The sequence below is a fragment of the Schistocerca cancellata genome, chromosome 8, assembly GCF_023864275.1.
Source record: "Schistocerca cancellata isolate TAMUIC-IGC-003103 chromosome 8, iqSchCanc2.1, whole genome shotgun sequence".
NCBI classification, from domain to species: Eukaryota; Metazoa; Arthropoda; class Insecta; order Orthoptera; family Acrididae; genus Schistocerca; species Schistocerca cancellata.
In genome coordinates, this window is record NC_064633.1 from 95,877,637 (window position 1) to 95,901,166 (window position 23,530).

General features: G+C 43.1%; 2 non-coding genes across 2 annotated transcripts; both read right to left on the reverse strand.

The window, feature by feature from the left end:
* Positions 1–16,579: 16,579 nt before the first annotated feature.
* Positions 16,580–16,663, reverse strand: Trnal-uaa (transfer RNA leucine (anticodon UAA)). The gene has a single exon. It is a non-coding gene; the product is annotated as a tRNA-Leu (tRNA).
* Positions 16,664–18,217: 1,554 nt separating this feature from the next.
* On the reverse strand, positions 18,218–18,301 carry Trnal-uaa (transfer RNA leucine (anticodon UAA)). Its single transcript has one exon. It is a non-coding gene; the product is annotated as a tRNA-Leu (tRNA).
* Positions 18,302–23,530: the final 5,229 nt, after the last annotated feature.

Here is a 23,530-nt window from a genome sequence, read left to right on the forward strand (position 1 = left end):
AGCTTAGGGACTGATGACCTTAGCAGTTAAGTCACATAAGATTTCACACACATTTGGAGAACATTTTGAATAGTAGTAGTAAATATGTCATAAGTACATGCTGACCCAAACAAGTTTAAGAGTTGTTATAGGTCTACTCGGGGACCAGCTCTTTCCAAAGGGGGGAGTAATGTAACTGTACCACCGTTGAAGATGGGAAAAGGTTAACTTAGGTGCAATATTTCTGACCACACAAGCTACAGTCAGGCGTGGGCCTGTTCACAGTAAGTTACACTACCAGCGGTTGCGAGCTAGAATGGAGGCCACAGGGCGATAGACCATTAGAAAGAGTAAACACAGTCGTGTTCATGGTGGAAGTTACAGGCCGGAGGGGGCCCAGTGGCCGAAACCAGGTGTTATGAGTACATGACTCAGAGTGGTGTGTTAGCAAAACAGAGGCGCACAGCCACACATAAATAGGCACTGGTTCACTAAAAAGGCATTCAAGTGTGACAGCTCTCCTGGACAGTGGGGCATGTTACACCACCATCTACAAGCAGCAGCAAATGGGGGGGCTACTGTTCCAGTCCACAGCAGGTCACTGGTTCGACCATCTAAGGCCAACGTGGGATCTGTAGCCAGCCAGTGGTGGGCTACACCACAACTTGGTAATGCTGGCAGTATTGTTGCCTCCAAACAACGCCAGAGGCATCCTGAGCAGATTTTGCTGTCGGATCTCAGGCCCTTGTTGTCGCTGCAATCCTAGCCACAATGGCGAAGAAGCATGCAGCGGGCTGCCCTGTGGCTTCCTACATCTACATCTACATCCATACTCCGCAAGCCACCTGACGGTGTGTGGCGGAGGGTACCTTCAGTACCTCTATCGGTTCTCCCTTCTATTCCAGTCTCGTATTGTTCGTGGAAAGAAGGATTGTCGGTATGCCTCTGTGTGGGCTCTAATCTCTCTGATTTTATCCTCATGGTCTCTTCGCGAGATATACGTAGGAGGGAGCAATATACTGCTTGACTCTTCGGTGAAAGTATGTTCTCGAAACTTTGACAAAAGCCCGTACCGAGCTACTGAGCGTCTCTCCTGCAGAGTCTTCCACTGGAGTTTATCTATCATCTCCGTAACGCTCTCGCGATTACTAAATGATCCTGTAACGAAGCGCGCTGCTCTCCGTTGGATCTTCTCTATGTCTTGTATCAACCCTATCTGGTACGGATCCCACACTGCTGAGCAGTATTCAAGCAGTGGGCGAACAAGCGTCCTGTAACCTACTTCCTTTGTTTTCGGATTGCATTTCCTTAGGATTCTTCCAATGAATCTCAGTCTGGCATCTGCTTTACCGACAATCAACATTATATGGTCATTCCATTTTAAATCACTCCTAATGCGTACTCCCAGATAATTTATGGTATTAACTGCTTCCAGTTGCTGACCTGCTATTTTGTAGCTAAATGATAAAGGATCTATCTTTCTGTGTATTCGCAGCACATTACACTTGTCTACATTGAGATTCAGTTGCCATTCCCTGCACCATGCGTCAATTCGCTGCAGATCCTCCTGTATTTCAGTACAATTTTCCATTGTTGCAACCTCTCGATACACCACAGCATCATCTGCAAAAAGCCTCAGTGAACTTCCGAAGTCATCCGCCAGGTCATTTATGTATATTCCCTTGAGCAGTGCTGAGACAACGGGCATGGAGACTGCTGAGTCGACTGCCAGTGCAGCCTGACATCGTCACAACTCTGCAGCCATACAAGGCCAACACACAGCAGTGTGCTGCATGGATAGCTGAGGCAGCCATTCCATTCCAAGCCATTTCGCTGACAGTGAAGTGGTGTCCTCAGCATTGCAGGACCCAGTGACACAGACGGAGAGGAACGGGGCACTGTAGCTATAAATAACTTGGGAAACTCAGACGAGTTTTAATACGGCGCATCCTAACAGGCCATCCTCAGCCAACATTCCCTCTACATTCGTGCCGAAAGACTCAAGACTGATGGCTTTCCTGTAGCTACCCCAGTCTAAAATAAAACTGCATCTAGAACTATAAAACAGGTGCATTCAATACTGTAGATCAGTAGCTCTATCCATGCAAAGCTTGATACCGGTTTATACAATTCATAAGTAATAAACGAGACAAATTTGAAATTCTGACTTGCAGATATGCCATTTGTAAATATGTGCTGAATGCATTTCCTTACCTGGATAAAAAAAGTGAATGACCCACCAACAGATTTGTTGCTGAGCATATTGTTACACCTTTTATGCAACCTTACACTTCTAAAGGAAGAAATGTAACATATGACAATTTCTTCACAGTCAAATATCTTAGAGAACACCGGGAGCGAGGGAATATAATCATGGTGGGTACAATGAAGAAAACCCGAAGAGAAGTTGTTCTTTCAGCCAAGTCTACAACCAGAAGTGTGTATGATACAAATCTGGTGAAACAACAATTACTTCCCTTCAGGGGAAGACCAAGAAAAATGTTCTTCCGTTGAGCACAATGCACCAATCAGTTACAGTGGACGAACAAACACAGAAGAAGCTCCCTGAAACTGTGAACTTCTATATTTCCACTAAATTCGGAGTTGATTTTAGGGACCAGATGTCTCGTCTGTGCACTGTCAAGTCTGACTGCCGCAGATGGGCTACTGCATGTTTCTCAACATCCTACACATTGCTGGAGTCAACGCCTGGGGTCTTTACAGAGAGACAACAGGAAGAAAAGTCAGCAACTGAATGTTCTTTTTCAAATTAGCAGAAGAACTCTCCCCTGTATATGTACAGTCAAGGAAGTCATCTGTCCATACATTTACAGTGACCACTGAAATACGTAAGGAACCGGTGCAGAAGGCCTGCCAGATAGAAGGATGCAAAAGTTCGAAAAAAAAATAACCTATCAAAATTCATATGTGATATATATCCTGGAAATGTTCAGTATGTATGTGAAAAGTGTCTGGCTAAGATGGTGGGTTTGATTGAAAATATGTCATCGAGAGGAATAAATGTTATTTTCTCGTTGTTGGTTAAGCAATTTGTGCCCATTATTCTTCATTTTTCATACTAGATATATGTTTCTGAATGAATATAAACCATACAGAAGAAATACGTTGCTGTATAATTATATGTTTATTGGCATTTGTAATTTTAGTTTAAACAGATTTTGTGCTTACAGTATTTTCTTTCCTTCGACATTTTTTATTTAATGGAATACACTTTCTGTGGAAATTTTTAAGCATAACGCATTTGTACGATAAGGGTACTACACTGCTGACCTATTGTAACGTTCTTTAATAAATATTTATTGACATACTTGAGTGGATGTCTGAGCTTGGTATGCATACAAAACTGGAGTTATCATGTAGCATGTTGTAATTGCAAGTTTTGTTCTTACTCTGTGTTATCGTTACCAAAATTTTACATGAACTGATTGGAAAATGCAACTTCCTGTACCAATAAAGAAATACAGTCACTCCTAAATACATTCAGCCCCTTAGGTATTCAATCCTCAGGCCTGTTCAAAACTGATAACTTTGGTCCCTGTGCCCATAACAAATAAATAAAATTGTCTTACTTTTAAAGCAGCAATGGTGAATCGCATTATATTCTGCTCTCTCATAAAGAAGAATAAAATATACTAGCTACAAGATCAGTGCTGTGCAATGCGGATCATAATATTTTCAAATATACATGAAATTCTTATGACTGATAAATGAAAACATTTAATTAAAATTCACTGTCTTTAAAAAATATATGACTTGGACTGGGAGGTGGTAGTGATCTGGGTGAATTACTAACACTGACTTTCTCAAGAGTGAAATTATGTTCGAATTTAAGTTTGGATTTTCAAAATATCTGACAGCTGAAATTACGTTATTCAGAAAAATTACATCCTTTTCACGAAATGAAAAACTTTCTTGGCTGACGTAGTCACAAACAATGAGATTCCTACAGCAAGTATTACCTAACATCACTAAAAAGCATAAAGACAAATCTTAAAATTTAGTATACCTGTGTTACCAGTTCTTACAAACAAAACAAAATGGAAATAACTAACTAGCCTATACATCACATCTGTTTACGTACATTCTGGGGTTATTCAACATAGAATTCAGTGTTACCAATTATCAGCCAACTCATTTATACTAACGCCCTGGTAAAAGGAAAGTAATAAAAATTTAACTTCTTTACCTTTCTGATTACACATTTATATTTCGAATAATAGATGTACTCATAAGGCTTCTTTCTAATATCAACTCGGTAATACTTTTTCTCGTCACAACTAAATTTAGATATGATCATTTCATTTTAATTCAATTATAAAATCACTCATCATTTTTAACTACCTATTTTACGTGTTGAGTACCAGATAATATTCGTATGAGAAGATTCGTACATCATAATCTAACACTTCGTGGCTTTACAGAGCACACGTCAAAGAAACTACCTGCTACATTCTCTCTCGCTCACAGACTGATACACACTCAATGCTGTGCGCCAAGTGCTCTCTTACTCCAACACTACAATCTCAGACTGGAAGCAGGATCTTTGGCTCTGTTGTGCAAATTCAGCGATCTGCTTTATAGAGCCCATCAGAGACACACATTGGTTACAATATAAAAGTTTCATTTTAGTTTACATTATTATCATTACAATATTGGAGTGCCTCATATAAGTGTACCCCAGTAGACTCCTTTCACTATAAAGACACCGTAGTGAAGTAACTTAAGAAGTAAAACTGAAAACAAAGAAGGAAAACGTCACTAGTCAAAATGAGCGGTAGCAGTCCTTCTAGGTAGTTCGCTAATGCCGATCCTCCTAGTGTTAAAAGAATTTAAGACATCTGGTAGGTCTCCGTATAATGGTCAGGTGATGTTACTGTAACCTCTTTGTCTCTCCCTTAAGCGTTTCGGGCACTGCTCGTCTTCAGATGACCTGATAAAAAATAGTAAGAGAGATTTTTTGCTAGAAATATCGCAGATACACAAGCGTACTACGTAAGAGATATATAGATAAAAGAGTTGAAGTTATATTAGATAAATTTCTTAAAGATTACATAGCATTATGAAGAAAATGAATACAAAGCCTTACAACTGGTATCAATTGTAAATAAACACAGCATGAAGAACCTGATATTCATAAAGAGATTCTTGTAAACTCACTTGTACATTACTTTTAGACGATTAAATGTAGCGCCTACATCTCGGCACAGGTAACTTCGCCAACGTTGCATCGTGTAAGCATACCTGTTCTCGCATACGTCAGTGCAGAGATGTGACCAATTGCATTAACTTATACGATGATAGTTTTCCAAGCCAGAAAATTATATAAAATTTATGATAAAGCATACCTTTCATACCAACAAATAGGTAAAGGAATTTATAAATAATTAAAAGTAATAATTATTACAAATCATTTAAAACTATGAAAAACACACGAACTGAAAGTGTCACAAAATAATTTTTTTGAATGTTTTTTTACAATCGTATTGATAAACTAGGATCACGTTAACAACTTCTGTTCCTCTTATTCCTTTGTTGTTGTTTCCTATTTTTGCAGTATTCCCTCATTTTCTCCCCATGAAGTCTCTTCCTTTCTTCTGTCCATGTTGTTCCAGATTTTTTACTTCTTCTGCTTTGAAAGCCTTCCAAATTTAGTATTTTGTTTTTAAAACGGTTTCTTTCTGCTATTTCTGATTCTTTGATGTTGTTTCTTTCAAGATCTTTTCTTACTTCTGTAATCCATGCTATTGTCGATTTCTTCTTCCAGAAATATAGGAGTATTTGTTTTGTTAGTCTATTCCCATCCATTCGGTAGAGATGTCCAAAAAAGGTTACTCTTCGTTTGGCCATTACTTCAGAACATATTTTCTCTATATTTTTGTAGATCTCCTAATTACTTCTTATTTTCCAACCATCTGCAGTTTTCATTCTACTCATTATTTTTCTAATAATCCTTCTTTCCAGTACCTCTAGTTGTCCATCTTATAGTTCATTGTTAGGCATTCAGATCCATACAAACATTCTGGTTGTACCACTGTGGTGTAGTGTTTTGGTTTTGTTTTTCTAGATATACATTTCTTGTTGTAAATATTTTTGGTCAAACCATATGCTCTTTCCATTTTGTTAATTCTTACATCTATTGCAGATTTTTCTAGTCCATTCTGTTGCATAGTTTCTCCAAGATATTTAAATTTATTTACTCACTCTATTTTACCTATTTGTGTTTCTATGTATTTTGGTGCATTTTTTATATTTGTCATGAATTTAGTGTTTTCAGCTGAAATTGTGAGACCAGTTCTGTTTGCTAATTTTTCCAGAATGTTTATTTCAGTAGCTGCTTCTGTCAGGTTTTCTGAAAGTATTGCAAAATCATTGGCAAAAGCGAAGCAGTTTACCTTAATTCCATTTGTTTTCCTTCCCAGAGTTATTGGTTCAATTATGTGATTTTTTAGCTCCAAATTCCAGATCCTTACAATTTTTCCTAGAATACAGTTAAACAGTAAAGGTGATAAACCATCATCTTGTCTAACACCAGTTTTTACTTCAAAAGGCTGACATACTTCTCCCATAAATTTGACTTTAGTCACTGTACCTGTTAGTTTTTCACGAATTTTGTTTGCTAGTTTTGATTTAACACCAAATTCTCTAATGACCTTATCTATCGTTTCTCTGTCTATACAATCAAATGGTTTCTTGAAATCTATAAATGACACTAGTATTGGTTTGCTGGTTAACTTTCTATGGGGAATTATTGACTTTAAGTTAAAAATTTGTTCTGCACAGGATCTTCACTTTCGAGAACCACCCTGAGATTCTCCTAGTTGTTTGTCTAAAGTATCTACCACTCTGTTGAGGATAATTTTTGTTAATATTTTGTATTCCACTGGCAGAAGTGACACTCCTCTGTAATTACTGGCATTTTGTTTGTGTCCCTTTTTATGTAGCAGGTGGATTGATGCTGTTTTCCATTCAACTGGAATATTTTCAGTTTTCCAAATGTTCTCAAAAAGCAGCAGTAGATCCTTTATGATTTTTGGTTCTGACCACTTCAATAATTCTGCTGTAATGGAGTCTTCATCACTTGCTTTATTTTTTTGAGTGTTTTGATGACTTCATGAATTTCTAGCTCTGTTGGTGGGAAATCTTCCTCTAGGTTTTGAGGTGTCACTGGAAATTCTAATTTATCTGTTGGAACTGGACAGTTTAACAACTTTTCAATAAAATTTGCTAAAATTTCACAATTTTCTTTATTATTTAATCCTATTTTGCCATTTTCATCTTTGAAACAAATACTTGGGGCCTGATATCCTTTAAGTATGTGTTTAAAGATTTGGTAAAAATTTCTAGAATTATTTTTGGTGAAATTTTCTTCTATTTCAATAAGCTGACAATTTTCAAAGGTCCTTTTGATTTTCCAGATTATTTTGGATGTTTATTTTCTTTGTTGTTTGCATTGTTCAATGTCTTCCTCTTCTTTCGAACATCTCCATTTTCTCCGTTTCTGAGCTCTTTGTTTTGGTGTCACCGCCAGTCACCACACTTGCTAGGTGGTAACCTTTAAATCGGCCGCGGTCCGTTAGTATACGTCGGACCCGCGTGTCGCCACTATCAGTGATTGCAGACCGAGCGCCGCCACACGGCAGGTCTAGAGAGACTTCCTAGCACTCGCCCCAGTTGTACAGCCGACTTTGCTAGCGATGGTTCACTGACAAATTACGCTCTCATTTGCCGAGACGATAGTTAGCATAGCCTTCAGCTACGTCATTTGCTACGACCTAGCAAGGCGGCATTACCAGTAACTATTGATGCTGTAAAACATGTATCGTCAAGAGCGATGTTCACCAATTATGGATTAAAGTTAAGAATTCCAGCAGCCACGTACTATTTTTGCTAGTCTCATTTCCCTGACCTGTTCCAGACCTCACACCAGCCTGTGTGAGCTTAAACGCGTGCCTTTCGGCTTCCTGTCATAGTAGATTGGCTGTCTGGCCAATCCACAACATTTGTATTAGTGCTTCTTCACACTCCTCATTCCACCATGTCTTCTTTTTATTCTTGGCTAATCCTAAAGTTTTCTCTGGTGATTGAGTTATTTTCACCTGGAGTTCACGCCAATCACCTTCTTTACTTGTCTCAATTTCTTCTGTAAATTTTTCTATATTCTCTTTTGTAATATTAGCTGTAGTGGTGTTGTATCTGATCACTTTCTTGCTCGCCTTTTTTGGTTTAGATGGAAGAAATTTTATTTTAATCTTAGAGAGATAATGATCTGATTCTAATTCCCCATTTCTGACTTTTAACATTCATAATTTCCGTGATGTACCTTTTAGATATGGCTATGTGATCCAGTTGAGATTCGCCTAGGTTTGGATTTGGATGTCTCCAGGTTTTGGCTTTTCTTGGCAGTTTGTGGAAATGTGTGGACATGAGTTTTAACTGGAACATTTTACACATGTTGATCAGTCTTTCATCATTTCTGTTTGTTCTTGAGTGTGCTGGATATTCACCTACAATGGTTCTAAATTTCTTTTCCCTCCCAATTTGGGCATTGAAGTCACCAAGAAGTATTAACTTTTTTTTTAGGTATGATAGAAATTTCAGATTCTAAAATATTCCAGAATTTATTTACTTTCTTCAGATTTCTTCTGTTGTCAGCATTTATAGGTCCATGACAGTTTATTAGGGTGTATCTTTTATTCTTGCACTTCATTGTTAACATGGATATCGTTTCTGAGTTCGATCTAACTTCTGTTTCACTATCTACGATTTGTTTGTTTACATAAAATGCTATTCCAAACATCGGCATGTTTTCCGTTACTCTCACTGCTGGTTTCCCTTTATAAATTCTACAATGTTGTGTATCAACTACATCCTCATCTAAGAATCGAGTTTCCTGAACTGTTATAATCTGTATATCGTTCTTCTGCAGAAATAATTCTAATTCCTGTTGTTTCCCAGTTTTTAGAAGAGAATTTGCATTTAAGATTCCAGAGTAGTACTTCTTCTTGAACTGAAACTTGGAAGGCTATTCTGTATATTATATATTTTCTTCACCGCAAACGTTGGGACTCCCCAGAACCCTAGGTCCCATGCATTACATGATGTAATGGTGGATTTCTCATCAGAGTTACCAACTGGGGTAGAGCATTGTGCGAACTTTCCATATTCTGACTTGAAGCTGTAAATTGTAAAGAGTAGGGAATCCAAGGTCATCCCTGAATTCCCAAAGCAAGACCAAGTTGTTAGCCTGAAATATTATTTATTCAGCCGCCACTAACATGTGGAACAGACGCTGTCGGGGTGCCGCCACTAACATGTGGAACCATCGTGCCCTCTGTCCATTTTGGCCTTGGACAAGAGGCTGCCTCTTCCACCAGCTCCGCCGTACCGAAGTCTATTTTCTCCGCCTTCGCTGCCGTTGAGGTCTTCACCGTATCCCTGGCAAGGGGCCCTCACGAGGTACTATCACCTGGGCCAGGTGAACCAAGGTTTCTTTAACGAGGTGTTAATCCTCCCCCTCCTCCTTTCTCAACCGGGCTTGGGACCGGCTATGGCGGAGTTACTATTTTCCTTTATAACATGAAATTATTTTTACATTGTAGAACTGTGATACATCGACAAAAGTAAGACGAACATACTTTCTAATCTTTGTAATGTAACAGATCGACGTAAATATTTAAAAACTATTGTCTACTACTAGTAACCTGTTCGTTAATTCTGCCATCTGGGGTTAAACGATGAAGAGAATATATATTTATAGTTCTTCAAGAATGGCCAACGTTTTCCTTTCGGCTCAAAATGCATCATGCTTAAGCTATTGTCAGTCGAAAATAGATGGTAATTTTTCCCCTCAAACGACGAACTAAAGCACTATTGTTATTAGCGTAATTATCTTCCTTAAATATCACTTTAAACTCCATTCCCGTCTGGCCAATATACTCATTATCACAGGAGCCGTATTTGATGTTATAAGCACCTGAGAGATTGTAATTATCTGACATTTCATCAAGTGTGTGGCGCAAACATAGTCCAAGTTTATTTTTCGTACGAAACCTTCCATGTACTTTAGCCTGCCTAAACATTTTTTTCCACAACAGGTGCCTACATCTGACAAGGAAATATGGGCAAGGGTATGTCTAAATTTAACCGCCTGCCTTTCTAACTAGTTGAAAACTTTTTTACCCTACTCACTTTGCTTTTGCGGCAAATCCGTTCGCCACACCATCAGATACTGTAGTGTTAATCTTTCTATTGACAGCACCCCCAGAAAACACTAGTCTAGCCATTCAAATGATGTAAAATAAGTACGATTTCTGCTGCCGGATGGCAGATGTTAGCTGTCATAATTTCTTGGTGTGAGCTTGCAGTAAATATCTACGTTCAACCTAGATAGTCGTCTCACGTGTCAAATTTTCGATCCTGCTCTCTGTCTCTGCCCGCAGTTGATCATGATACTAAGGTGCTGCAGTCATGGACTGTGCGGCTGGTCCTAGCGGAGGTTCGAGTCCTCCCTCGGGCATGGGTGTGTGTGTTTGTCCTTAGGATAATATAGTAGTGTGTAAGCTTAGGGACTGATGACCTTAGCAGTTAAGTCCCATAAGATTTCACACACTTTTTTTATCACGATATTGGCAGTGATACTGACAAAAGATAAATGACTTCAGCAAGTTGAAACATATCCCTCCTTTCACCCTGACTTCCATGATGAGTAAGCAGAGATTCTATTATGCTGAATCAGAGTTTTTAGAATCACATTCCCAGCAAACACCGATTTCCTACAAACACCAGTTGCGTCTCTTCCTCACAGGATGCAATGTCAGAATCGTTTTCTGACAAGAAACAGATGAGTTAAGATTTATTTACCACGGAGTTACTCAGGCGGTTACTATACTCAGCTTCTCCAGACTGCAAGCGCTCCAGCCTCTCTTGAAGTAAAAGAGGCTTACTGCATTAAATAAAAACATCTCAGCGAACAAGTTTTAAAATATAAATATTTATTTGTATGTACAAACAGCATTTAAAAACCGAGCGTCCACAAAGTATTCCACTCACAGAAGAGGAGAGAGAGGGAGAGAGAGAGAGAGAGAGAGAGAGAGAGAGAGAGAGAGAGTGAGAGAGAGAGAGAGAGAGAGAGAAAGAGAGTGAGAGAGACCGACAGATAGACAGACAATGACTGCGTCAAGATGTATTACTCGTCGTGTGACATAACGAGTATCATCAAATATCCTGTCTCATTTTGTCGTCCCCCAGATGGGTTACAAATTGTTCCCCTCTTTTAATGTGCATAATACTCTCTCCCACCTCAATGCTCATTTTAGTGATGCAAAAATGTTTTACATGGATGACAGGCTGTAATATTTCCTTAATGACTGAAAAAGGTTATAGTGTACAGGGTGATTATAATTAAACTTTCAAACCGCTGTAGAAATAATAAAACTGGTGAGAATGACGTCAAATTATCGGATAAAGGGAAAAACGTATGGCAGAAGAAAAATAAATAGCTACATAGCGTAGCAATAGATGGTGCTGTAAGCATCATAATTTACTAGTGGTCGACTACAAATGACAAATAAATCATACAACAATATCTAAGGTGTACGTTTGATGTTAAACAAACTGTACTACTCGGTGTACATGGGTGTACAGGTGAGATACCGTTAGTTACGGAAGGCCATACACCACGGCAAGGTCATATCTCATAGGATGGGAGAAATCTGTTTTCAATTGTGCTGAGGCAAAAATGCATCACTCACATCGGTCTTTAATTGTCCTGAGGCCAAAAACGGAATGAAGAGCATCAATCAAAATCAAATGGGATTATTAACTTCCATGTGACTGGCGCAAAATATGTTCAATATGCTGTCCTTAGTTTGCTGCAACAATTTGAAACCGAGAAACAGCATGTTCCACAACTGACCTAAGTGTTTCTGGAGTCACGTTCAAAATGTGTTTCGCATTGCGTGCCTTCAATGCAGCTAAGTTTTCAATAGGAACACTGACCACAACACCTTTCAGACAGCCCCACAGTCAAAAGTCACACCTATTAAGATTAGGTGGTCGGGACGGCCAGGCTGTATGGAAATGGCAGCTGATAATTCTAGCATTTCCGAAATGGCGCGTCAACAGCTGCTTAACTGGACTGGCAATGTGCGGAGGAGCCTCATCTTGCATAAAAATGATCCCATCCAAAAAAAAATGGTTCAAATGGCTCTGAGCACTATGGGACTTAACATCTGTGGTCATCAGTCCCCTAGAACTTAGAACTACTTAAACCTAACTAACCTAAGGACATCACACACATCCATGCCCGAGGCAGGATTCGAACCTGCGACCGTAGCAGTCCCGCGGTTCCGGACTGAGCGCCTAGAACCGCTAGACCACCGCGGCCGGCGATCCCATCCACACATCCACGCTGTTGGAGAGCTGGAGTAACGTGGTTGCGCAAAAGACACTCATAGCGCTTACCACTGACGGTACAGTAACAGGACCGGAAGCACCAGTCGCTACGAAAATACGGATATGGCCCTATGATAAATGACGCCGTAAACCTGCACTACACAGTGACATTATCAGGATGAAGTGGTACTGGTTGATTTGCGTGTGGATTTTCCGTTACCCATTTACGACAATTATGTGTATTGTCATATCCTGTCAGATGGACGTGGGCTTCGTTCGTTCACAAAATATTCCACGGCCAGTCATTGTACACATTTCTGCGAGCAAGAAATTCTAAGCCAAAGGTCTCTCTTGCTGGCAGGTCAACAGGAAGCAACTGGTGCACGTGGGTAATTTTAAATGAATAATAAAGAGATTGTTTCGCAGGATTTTACTCACACCGCTCACGGTTATGTCCAATGTTCTTCTCCGTGCACTACACATTTGCACACCACCACTCGTCTCCTGTTGCATTGCTGTAGCCACTGCTTCCACTGACATCGAATCAATTCGTTTCCTCCCTCTACCAGGTCCCACACCAAAAGAACCCGTCTTCTCGAATTTCCGAATCATTTTTTTCAGACCCACAGGCAGTCATCGGACCAACTCCTTTTTTCAAAAACTCCTTTTTTCACAGCCTTCAGTGTCCGGAACTTCTGCGAGCGACGTATCCACAGTCATTATTCTTGTCATACACCTTTACAAGCAGAGCGCGATCCTGCATTGAGACAGTCACGGCGAACGACGCCGACGCGAAAAGAGGAAAATCAGTGTATCCGGCGTGTTTATACCAAATTCAATGGGTTGTGCGCATGGCAAGTGTTTTCACTTACGTATTCTGCTACATACAACGCCATCTAGTGATAAATTTTAAAACAATTTTTTTCTTTTACCATACGTTTCTCCCCTTCACCGATAGTATTCTGTCAATTTGACGTTATTCTGAGCGGTGGTGTTATTTCTACAGCGTTTTGAAAGTTTAACTTTAATTATTATCACCCTGTATTACAGTTTTTCCACTGTGGAGCAGCAGGAGACTTGCGCTTTAGATAGGAGATAACACAAACCACCAGGCCCTATCGAATTTATTGTATAGAGAGAGGTTTACCCTCATTCCTAGTTCGTGACACTAACACGCAATGAATAATAATCCTGAATAATACAGCATGCCATTTCTCTTGTGGGAATTAAGGCACATAAGCACTCCAATATTAGTGACGTACAGACAAACCAGCCAGAACACTATGATTCTGCCCGCCTTTGGCACGGATAACAGTGGCGACGCGTCGTGACATGGAAGCAGTGAGCCCCTGGTAGGTCGCTGGAAGGAGATGGCATGTCATCTGCACACTCACAAGTCACCTCATTCCCTTAAATTTTCAGGAGGGGGGCGGTGAGCTAACACCACGTTCAATCCCATCCCATAAGGGTTCGATCGGATTGAGATATGGGGAGGTGGGGGCCAGCACATTAACTAGAACTCGCCACTGTGTTCCTTTAAACACTCCATCACACTCCTGGTCCTGTGACACGGCGTATTATCTAGCTGAAAAATGCCATTTTGGTCGGAAAGGGGTGTACGTGGTCTGCAACTGGTGTGTAATAGAATGTTCTCCAGAGAATAATGTAGCCACCGCAACTCTGTCTCCATCCCGCAGTACAGGTGTCAAGGAGCTGTTCACATGGAAGAGAACAGATTCGCGCCCTTACATTGGCAAGATGATGAAGGTAACAGGTTTCAACAGACCATGCAACACTCTACCACTGCGCTAACGTCTAGTGCCTATGGTCGCATGCACATTTCAGTCGTAGTCGCCGATATCGTGGTGTCAACATCGGCAGATGCATGGGTCGTCGGCTGTAGAGGCCCGTTGGTAGAAGGGTTGGATGCATTGTGAGCTTTGACGCGTTTGTAGTCTGCCTAGAATTAAAGTCAGTTCCATCACAGTTCGCCGCCTCTCTTGTTTGACGAATCTGCCAAAATTACGGTTTCTGACATCTGTAATGAGCTGTGTCCGACCAGACCAAGGACGTCTGGATATGGTTTCATCTTGGTTTCGTAAGTGTTGAAGACATTCAACACAACTCTCCTCAAACACCCGACAAGTTTTGCAGTTTCCGAAATGTCCGTGGCGAGCCTGTGGGCGATCACTGCCTACCCTCGGTCAAACTCAAAGAGATCGCGCGTTTTCCCCATTCTACACACAGACAGCACGCTCACTGATACTACATACACCACGCTTGTGTCTGACTAGCAGCCATTCCTCGTCAGGTGAAGCTGCTATGACGGCTTTATATCGAAAGTAGGTCGGTGGTTATAATGTTCTCACTGATCAGAGTATATCTGGTGTAATACCCTTGAGAGCAGGTAAAATAGTTTTAAATGAAAATTACACCACACATCGCGTTTTTCATACATGATACGTGCTGGTGGGATTCCCCGACAGCCCATAAAAGGCGTATCCAAGATACTTAGAAAAAAGTGATACTAATTCGCGAATGTAGCAAATGTATATCGTAGATGTCAGTTCCATGAGACAGGACAGGAATTCGCTAACGTGGAACACAATCCTACCCATTCACTAAATAGTGCAGCATGTAATGAGCTGACATTAAGTTACATAGCTATCAAAGAATAACATAGAAGGCAGTGGCTGCTCTTGGAAGAACTGAATGTAGCATCACAAACAGAAATAGGTTATGAGTATTGTTTCAAGAATGAGTAATGCAGATTGGGGAGGTGAAAACCCCTTAGTGACAGACCCACAAAAGCTGATATATCACGCAGATTGTTCTTAATTTGTGGCAAAATTTGTGTGTTTTCTGGTAGAAGAACGGTGCCATCAAAAAATCCACAACGACAAGCAATGTCTGCTCATTCCAACGTGACAGAATGAGCTTATACCTAAATAATGCTTAACTTCAACTTTGGATAAATATTAATATTACACCAGAGGTATATCTATGTAAACAGTTCGGCATATTATATGTAAGCCAGTAGGTATTAGCCATCAGCAATTAGATATTACGCATTAGAAATTAGGCACTAGCTGTCACATTTTAGGCCTTATGCATATGTTTGTATGTGTTTAAGAGAGAGGGAGACAAACACAGATTAGAAATCACTGATCGATATACGGAGTACAGTGTTTTCCGAATAAAACATAAAGATATTAAATGATTCTAAAAAATACACGAATTGGCGTATAAACGACAATGGCTATACTTCGCCCTTGTCTCGCTCCGCAACGCTAACGCGGATTACGATTCACAGCAACGTGTGTCTCGACTTTGCTCGGTTGACGCGAAAGCTGACGCTTGCAAATGGGCGTATATGTAGAGGAGAGGCGGTACAAATGACTGGGAGAGGCCAATTCGACAAACACACAACGGACTCTCTCATTTCACAGTGGCTGCAGGATCGCGCCTTTGCGTACCGAGAAGCAAGAGAGGGGTCAGCGTGCTGGACCGTACGATTACCCCACAGCAGCACCAAACACTAAGTAAAATGGCAAAACTAAAGAAAAAAACAGCACGCGGAGTTCCTAATTGGTCCGCCACCCGAGTACTAACCACGGCCAACGCTGCCTAATTTCGGTGATCGGACATGAACCCGTGTCGTTGGCACGTCATACAAGTTGGCGAGAACGTCGCCAGACGTGCGGACGTCTCAGTCCTTCTACAGATCACTTGGGATTTTACTTTAGGGAAGCAAAATGGAATAGGTATTGGTGGGATCGAACCCACAGCCTCCTCGTTATTAGCATGACACTCTAACGTGGCGAGCTTATTGCCCACGCAATATGCTTCAGAACTCCAGTACCCGAGTCACCGTTTAATCTATCTTTATTAAGGCCCTGCCATTCATTGAAACACATATCTGTTGCAGTCGACTCATTCTCGCCTGTCGCTTGAAGCCCAGAGTCATAACACAACGACCACGGAAACGTCCGTGAAAAGAGCTAAAACTCGGCACTAGAAAAATATGTTCCGCTATTTGTTTTCGACCGCTCGGGTTATCGGACGTGTGACGCCTGCACTGCTGTTACTGTCGTCTCTAGGAAAATCTCCACGGCGTGTTTCTGCGTAATTTTCTTGTTCTATAACATCAAGGGAGTACGTTAGCTTCAGAATGTTTAAAATGCATTGTCAGATGTGGGGATCGAACCCACGCTCCCTTACGGGAACCAGAGCTTAAATATGGCGCCTTAGACCGCTCGGCCAATCTGACGTACGACACAACTGCTCCAGTTACTTCCATCTCTATCAAGATCTCAGGAACCTCACTCCGAAATCTGTTTCTTTTTTCGGTAGGAAGGAATTATGTCAGTTTAAGAATATGTAAGACGCAACGTCAGATGTGGCGTAGGAAACGCATCCTCCCTTTCGGGAACCAATGTGGCGCGTTGGACCGCTTTCTTCCGTCGCTTCCAGTTTGAACTGTAACTAGCAAAACTTTATTTAGTAATAGGAACATTTTCACATTGATGCAAAGAAAACTAGATATTAACGAACGGCGAATAAGACCGTTTCCTAGCAACAGCCACGCTGTGCATTACGCACTCGTGGGAAGCCAATGAAATACTTCATGTGAGGCTCTAACTGTCGACCTTCACTTTACAATACTTAGGCACTGCCCCGGTGGTACCGACGCATACATATTGAAACGTCTTTGGATCGTCAGTGAGTACTTCATATTAGAACTTTCGTGTTCGCCCTGATGTGCATTAAAGGGCCGATTTATCAGAGAAAGTCAGTTCTGCGCCTAGTTACAGTATGTCGCCCTAGCAGCACCAGGAAAACGGGTTCAGTGGTGCTCGCCTTGCAACCGGCGTTGAGCGCCTACAGCGCTATCGCCTTCGGCCTCTGGCGCCAGGAGGGAAGGCGACACATCACGGCGCAAGCAGCGCGTAGCAGAAGGCGGTGGTGGTGTGTCGGTCAGCATGGTTGCTTCCCAAGTAGCTGCTCCGGGTTCGAAACCCGGACATCGCACGGAAGTTGTCTCCTTTACTCAGGAGAGTGTTTTCAACGGTACCAATGGTTTCCCTTTGCCCCTCGTAGGCTAGTGCGGATTACGATTCACAGCATCGTGTGTCCCCATGTGACGACTTGTCTCGACTTTGCTCGGCTTTCAAATGGGCGTATATGTACAGGACACGCGCTACAAACGACTGCGAGAGGACACATCAACAAACACACAACGGCCCCGTCATTTGACTGTGGCCGCATGTTCGCGTCTTTGCGTACCGAGAGCATGGAGGGGGTCAGCGTGCTGGACCGTACCATTACCGCACAGCAGCACCAAAAACTAAGGAAAAAGGCAAAACTGAAGAAACCAACAGCACGCGGACTTTCTAGTTCGTCACCTACCTGAGTACTAACCACGGCCAACGCTGCCTAATTTCGGTGATCGGACATGAGCCCGTGTCGTTGGCACGGCATACAAGTTGGCGAGACTGTTGCCAGACGTGCGGACGTCTTCGTCCGTGTACAGATCACTTGGGATTTGCCTGACAGTCTCTCGCGTTGCCTTTTGGGGAAGGAAAATGGAATAGCCCTGAGCCACAACACAACGACCACGGAAACGTCCGTGAGAAGAGCTTACACTCGGCACGAGAAAAATATGTTCCGCTATTTGTTTTCGACCGCTCGGGTTATCGGACGTGTGACGCCTGCACTGCTGTCACTGTCGTCTCTAGGAAAATCTCCACGGCGTGTTTCTGCGTAATTTTCTTGTTCTATAACATCAAGGGAGTACGTTAGCTTCAGAATGTTTAAAATGCATTGCCAGATGTGGGGTTCGAACCCACGCTCCCTTACGGGAACCAGAGCTTAAATCTGGCGCCTTAGACCGCTCGGCCAATCTGAAGTACGATACAACCGCTCCAGTGACTTCCATCTCTATCAAGATCTCAGGAACCTCACTCCGAAATCTGTTTCTTTTTTCGGTAGGAAGGAATTATGTCAGTTTAAGAATATGTAAGACGCAACGTCAGCTGTGGCGTAGGAAACGCATCCTCCCTTTCGGGAACCAATGTGGCGCGTTGGACCGCTTTCTTCCGTCGCTTCCAGTTTGAACTGTAACTAGCAAAACTTTATTTAGTAATAGGAACATTTTCACATTGATGCAAAGAAAACTAGATATTAACGAACGGCGAATAAGACCGTTTCCTAGCAACAGCCACGCTGTGCATTACGCACTCGTGGGAAGCCAATGAAATACTTCATGTGAGGCTCTAACTGTCGACCTTCACTTTACAATGCTTAGGCACTGCCCCGGTGGTACCGACGCATACATACTGAAACGTCTTTGGATCGTCAGTGAGTACTTCATATTAGAACTTTCGTGTCCGCCATGATGTGCATTAAAGGGCCGATTTATCAGAGAAAGTCAGTTCTGCGCCTAGTTACAGTTTGTCGCCCTAGCAGCACCAGGAAAACGGGTTCAGTGGTGCTCGCCTTGCAACCGGCGTTCAGCGCCTACAGCGCTATCGCCTTCGGCCTCTGGCGCCAGGAGGGAAGGCGACACATCACGGCGCAAGCAGCGCGTAGCAGAAGGCGGTGGTGGTGTGTCGGTCAGCATGGTTGCTTCCCAAGTAGCTGCTCCGGGTTCGAAACCCGGACATCGCACGGAAGTTGTCTCCTTTACTCAGGAGAGTGTTTTCAACGGTACCAATGGTTTCCCTTTGCCCCTCGTAGGCTAGTGCGGATTACGATTCACAGCATCGTGTGTCCCCATGTGTCGACTTGTCTCGACTTTGCTCGGCTCACGCGAAAGCTGACGCTTGCAAATGGGCGTATATGTACTGGACACGCGCTACAAACGACTGCGAGACGCCACATCGACAAACACACAACGGCCCCTTTCATTTGACTGTGGCCGCATGTACGCGTCTTTGCGTACCGAGAGCAAGGAGGGGGTCAGCGTGCTGGACCGTACCATTACCGCACAGCAGCACCAAAAACTAAGGAAAAAGGCAAAACTGAAGAAACCAACAGCACGCGGACTTCCTAGTTCGTCACCTATCTGAGTACTAACCACGGCCAACGCTGCCTAATTTCGGTGATCGGACATGAGCCCGTGTCGTTGGCACGGCATACAAGTTGGCGAGACTGTTGCCAGACGTGCGGACGTTTTAGTCCGTGTACAGATCACTTGGGATTTGCCTGACAGTCTCTCGCGTTGCCTTTTGGGGAAGGAAAATGGAATAGCCCTGAGCCACAACACAACGACCACGGAAACGTTCGTGAGAAGAGCTAAAACTCGGCACTAGAAAAATATGTTCCGCTATTTGTTTTCGACCGCTCGGGTTATCGGACGTGTGACGCCTGCACTGCTGTTACTGTCGTCTCTAGGAAAATCTCCATGGCGTGTTTCTGCGTAATTTTCTTGTTCTATAACATCAAGGGAGTACGTTAGCTTCAGAATGTTTAAAATGCATTGTTAGATGTGGGGTTCGAACCCACGCTCCCTTACGGGAACCAGAGCTTAAATCTGGCGCCTTAGACAGCTTTTTTTTTTTAATCAGTCCCCTAGAACTTAGAACTACTATTTTTTTTTTTTTTTTTTTTTGAATGTTAGGAAAAAAAAATTTGGAAGTGTTACGACGTGAACCACCGACCGAACAAAACGTCATTGCCGGGCCGATACACTACTCATTACGCTTTTTTTTTTTTTCAGGACCTTTGCCTTTCGCGGGCAAGTGCTCTACAGACTTTTTTTTTTTTTTTTTTTTTTTGTAAAGTGGACCGGTGGGGGCTCGGGGGGCAAAGTGGGCAGGGGTCGAAACCTGAGGCCTGGCCACAGTGTCCCCCTCACCACCACCGAGCTTGTGGTGCTTAGGGAAGTGGGACAAACAGGAATCAACAGTAGTGGAAGGCGTTGTTATTTATTTATTTGCATGTGTTTTTGTAAGATTCACTAATAGCATGAAATTATGCGAACACATATGTGAAAGAAAATGAAATATAAATTCTGGGTAAAGAAAAAGAAAGGAAAAAGGAAAAGCAAAAAGAAATAAAATCCGCGCAATCTGCGACGCGCTCTCCCATCCGCGGAGATCAGAAGTAGAATAGATCGTAGGCGGTTGAAACTCAGACACCGCCGGGTGAGGAGGGGTGGGTGCCCTCTGTGCCAGGCACCCCCCAACTCAGTGGAGGTCTAACAAAGACCGCTCGAAGATAGTTGGCAAATAATGTTCGGTAATGTGGCGTGTTTTCGAGAGCTGCATGGGCTGTTCGTAAATAGGTCCAGAAGTCGAGGCGGGATTTAGGTCCCTCATGAAAGAGATAAGCGACCGCCCACCCTTTGACCCACGTAATAGCATGACATTTGGCGGCGGGAAAATGTCGGTCTTCCGGGTATAGAAACATTCGAGGCTCGACTGTGTAGGGTGGCACCCGGAGATAGCAGGCAATGATTTGCTGCACGAAGCGCCATACATCTCGCGATGAGGCGCATGTCAGACGGTGTTCATCAGTGTCCAGTTGCTGGCAAAGGAGACAAAGAGGGGATTCTGACAAGCCAATGTTGTGCAGGCGCTGCTTCGTGGCAAATTTCCTGTTGACTATGTGATACCACAGTGCCCGGACGTTCGTAGGGAAGAAGGGCTGGTGGACGGTAGTCCACACTATGGGCCACTGGATGGAGGGGTGTTTGGTCTCCATCACATTCCGGGGAACACAGCGCAGCAACAGGCTGTAAAAATCCTTAGTCCTAGGTGGGCGTGTATCTGGGAGACTGGTATGTGTGTAACTGTAGTCGACGAAAAAGGTCGAAATATGGGACAAATGAGGCGCGATATGGCCGACAGACACCGGTGGTGAGGTGGAAGCAGGTAGGAGGACCTCAAGCAAGCTGCGTGTTAGAGATGTACCCTGGCCCATCCACTGTTTTCTCATGGTACTCATGTACAAGGCTGCAGCTCGCATACGGACATTAACGAGCCCGACGCCACCATAACGTGAGGGCAGGGTAAGTGTCTCATAACGGACTTTAAACATTGAACCAGCCGTGAGATAATAGCCAAAAGCCGCCTGAAGGTTGCGCCCAATTGCAGTTGGCAGAGGGAGAACTTTTTTTTTTTAAAAAAAATCTTTATTCATAACACAATAATAATTATACAAGAATGACCCACCACCTTATTGATTAGTGGGTCCTATGTTCCTACTGTTTACAATGGCAGCTTCTACATTACAGCTAATTACAGACAGTTATGTTATTTTAGTACTAGGCAGACTACTTATTTTTACATTAGCTTAACCTCTAGTTACTACAAAAGAACTACTACTAACTGCCTGCAGCGTTACAATCGTGCCAGTGTAAATATACAAACCTACTGGGAAGCCTTGCCCATAGAGCTAACCCCTATGGGCGTGCCCCTGGCACAGGGCAGGCAAGGATGGTTAGTCGCTGCAGGTTCCTAATTAACTATCCTATTCTAATTACCTAACTCTACATCTTATTCTACGTCATAATCAGTGCGTTGTCCTATTCGGGATTGCCCCAGTCCCCCTATTCCCGGTCGTGGCGGATTCCAACTGCAAAGTCGACCTATCCACGAACGGGCGGTATGGGACTAGAGCTGTTGGTCGCAATCGGTGTTTCCTATTTGTCTAGGCTTGTAGGTCTCTCAAGAAAGCTTTTATTACTTTTTGTGATACCTCGTTGGCCAGTAAATTTAGTATATGAAAAGTGTCCTCTTGTCTCAGAAGGTCATAGGTATTTGTGTTTGGTAGTTGTCGTCTCAGTGTCCCGGCTACATCATCGAAAAGGGGGCACTCGTAAACCACATGGTCAGGAGTACCCTCCGGTGCACCACAGTCGCACGCAGGCGTCGCCTTTTTCCCAAACCGACTTAGATAAGTCGGATATGGGCCATGACCGGTGAGAAAATGGAACAATCCTCTAGTTGGCTCAAAATATTTCATTTTTAATCTTTCCCTGACGTCTGGTAGGAGCTGAAAAGTTCTTCTACCAGTTTCGTCTGACTCCCATATCTCCTGCCATAGATCTATCCCTCTTTCCCTTATCTCCCCTTTTTCCCTGGCTATTACCCCCATAATTTCCTCTACCTTGGTATTAATACCCCTTTTGGCCCAGTACCAAGCGGCCTGTTCCCTAATCTTAATATCTAAGGGGCAGAGCCCCATAATAATTAGCAATGCTCCACGCGGAGAAGTTCTATATGCCCCCACGGACCTTAATATCATGTTCCTTTGTACTCTTCTCACCGTCACGGCAGGCACCACCCTCGTGAGCCTGTGAGCCCAGACTCCTGAACCGTAACCCACTATTGATGTCAGAATACTATTGTGGTAGAGCTTGATTAAGTGAGGCGGGAGGTGGAATCTCTTGTGTCCTATAGAAATCAGGTTATTTAATAATTGTATGGCTTTCTGGGTTACAGTTTCTATGTGCTTTGCAAAGTTCCACCTTTCATCGATGATGATTCCTAGGTAGCGCGTTTCTCGTCTCCGTAGAACGGGCGTTCCGTCGATTCTCACAGTCGGGTTTCTCGTTAGTTGTCCTTTAAGTAGCAGGTAGGTCGACTTAGTTGGTGAAATCGTCATTTTGGTGTTGCGGCACCATTGTTGTAGTTTGTTTATTGCTCGTTCTATTTTGGGTTCTATGTCCTCGCGACTTCGGCCGCCGACCAGCAGGAGGAGGTCGTCAGCGTAGGCTATCACCTCTAGCACTTCTTCGCTTTGTTGCATGCTTTCCAGAAGAGGCTCCATGTGGATGTCCCAAAAAAGAGGACCCAACACAGAGCCTTGTGGGCAACCCTTGGTGATGGTTTTCCGGACTTTTCCGCTAGGGGATGATAGCCATACCTCCCGATCTTCACAATAGCTCCTCAAACACCCATATAGCAGCCCTGGACACCTCTTCTCCCGAAGGCAGGAGAAGAGTGAAGGCCACCACAGGTTGTCGAAGGCGCCACTGATATCCACCATGATGCCAACAACATACTTACATGGGGCTGAGCTGCAGACCTCGGCCGCCAGGGCGATTGCATCAGATGCCGATCGCCCCGGCCTAAAACCGAATTGCCTGTCGCTCATCCCCTGCAGCATGCGATGAGCAGTCAGTCTGTTT